The sequence below is a fragment of the Mastomys coucha genome, chromosome X (assembly GCF_008632895.1).
Source record: "Mastomys coucha isolate ucsf_1 chromosome X, UCSF_Mcou_1, whole genome shotgun sequence".
NCBI classification, from domain to species: domain Eukaryota; kingdom Metazoa; phylum Chordata; class Mammalia; order Rodentia; family Muridae; genus Mastomys; species Mastomys coucha.
The window spans coordinates 161,607,875-161,609,985 of NC_045030.1; positions in this window are offsets into that span (position 1 = coordinate 161,607,875).

A 2,111-nucleotide genomic window follows, 5' to 3' on the forward strand; every position below is an offset into this window, starting at 1 on the left:
CCACTTGCAGGGAAGGGGCAGAGAAGGATGCTGATCCTCCTCTGTCACTCAGAAGCTGAGAGGATCCTCCACATCTATCTTTATATTAGAATTATTTTACATTATAATTTAGATCTTCAGCTATATATGTAGATATTGAACTTCTTAATTTTATTTTAAGCCAAAGGAGTGTCTAGAAAGTTGTTCCAGGAAAGGGGACAACTGACAATCATCTTAAAATATCAGACTCTGATATAAATCCAGTGCCTCCGGGCTTCGGGCTGCCTCTCAGGCTCTTTTTGGCAGCAACGCCTGTCCTTTCCAAGGACAGACAGACTGCAAGGACACCCAGAAGAAGGAAGTAGCTGGCAACTGATCAACAGCAGGTGAGAGAGACTTGTTTTTCAGTCCTTAAAAGCCAAAGAGTCCCAGTCAACCCACACGCTTGTGTATACACACACACACACACATACACACACACACACACAAGCACTCGTGCACACACACAGAGGTAAGGGAAGCCAGGGAAAGAATGGGAGGGAAACCCAGGAAAGTCTGCATGCTCTGCATGAGCAAAGCTCAGTATTGACATCTGAGTCCCTTACTGTGTAATCATCAGCACAGTAATATGCTAGGCCTATTCTGGGATCCACACCCCAGCTGCTGGAAAGGCTAACACACCTGCTGCTCACTGGGCATGCTGTTCCTTGTCAATTCTTATGGATGAGAAGTTCTTGAAGTCATCTACTGATGCCCTATCATCTAAGACACTTGAACTACCAGTAGGGCTTACTTTGCATCATTGATGACTGTTTGCTGCCTTTGTGTTTCCTTTTCCCTTTTGAGAAGCCTTGTGGCAATTAAAGGCTTTTATAACCTTTGTGGAAAGCAGTAGTATTGGGAGCAAGGCACATCAGCTTCATTTATAAAATAGTTTTAAGAAATATAAACCTCGGTAGTATATAGCTTGGGCTTTTCTTTTCATATTTCTGCTTAGGACACAAACTGGATTGTGACATGGGGATTCTATAGGATTTTTTTCATTGTTCCTTGAGTTTTTGCTTGTTTAGATTTTATTATTATTTGTTGTTGTAATTGTTGTTGCTATTGTTTTGAAACAGAGTCTCCTGAGGCCCCACCTGACCTCCAAGTCATTATGTAGACAAGGATAGACTTGACCTCCAACCCTCCTGTCTCTGCTTCTGCTGGAATTACAGCTGGGCACCACCACGTATTTATATTGCATTGCATTTTTAAAACTCTTCCATTAACTAACTTAACGGAATCCAAACATAACTATCTCACATAATCCTACATTTGCATATTAGATTTTACTACAAAGCAAACTGTGATCACTAGTCGTCACTCTTTTGTTGCTATGATGAAATACTATGACCAAAGGCAATTCAAGGAACAAACTTATGATTACAGAGGGTTAGAACTCATGAGGGCAAGAAAAGTGTGACATGTCACCAGGCATGGCAATAGGAGCAGGAAGCTGGATGGCCACCTTTGAAACATCACACATAAAATCCAAAACATTCTTCCAGTTTAAAAAAAAAAAAAGCCTTTTAACACTTTCATGTCTGGAAGCCATCTTCAAGGTATTAGAATTTATTTGGCTCCACAATATTCAGTTTGTTGCCAAGTCAGGGCATTTTCTGCCTCAATGTCTCCTACAACCTGACTTTCCACTCCATCCACTTTGCCATTTCCTCCCTCCATGATCCTTTGACATTGACCAGAATTATTTCTCATTGGAAGATGATCTGACCCTCCTAGTTCCAGTTCTCAAATGCTGAGATTGTAGGCTTGCCTAACAAGTCCAGTCTTAGGTGGTACCGTGACTCAAACCCAGGGCTTTATTCATGTTAAGAAAACACTCTAATGATTAAGCTATATATCCACAGTCTAAACTTGGGAGTGTGTTCTGTTAGAATTCAGACCTGGCTCCATTCAATCCCTGTAGTTTCTCTCTCCCATCACTAGTACTTTGAAGAGCTGACTTTCCACACCAAGTTCCTGAGGTCTTTCTCCCTACACAACTGTTAGAAAGACCCAAGTCTCTCCCGATAGAGGCGGGGAGGGAGAGATAGCCTGTTCCGGCAGGCACTCCCAATACGGACACTGCT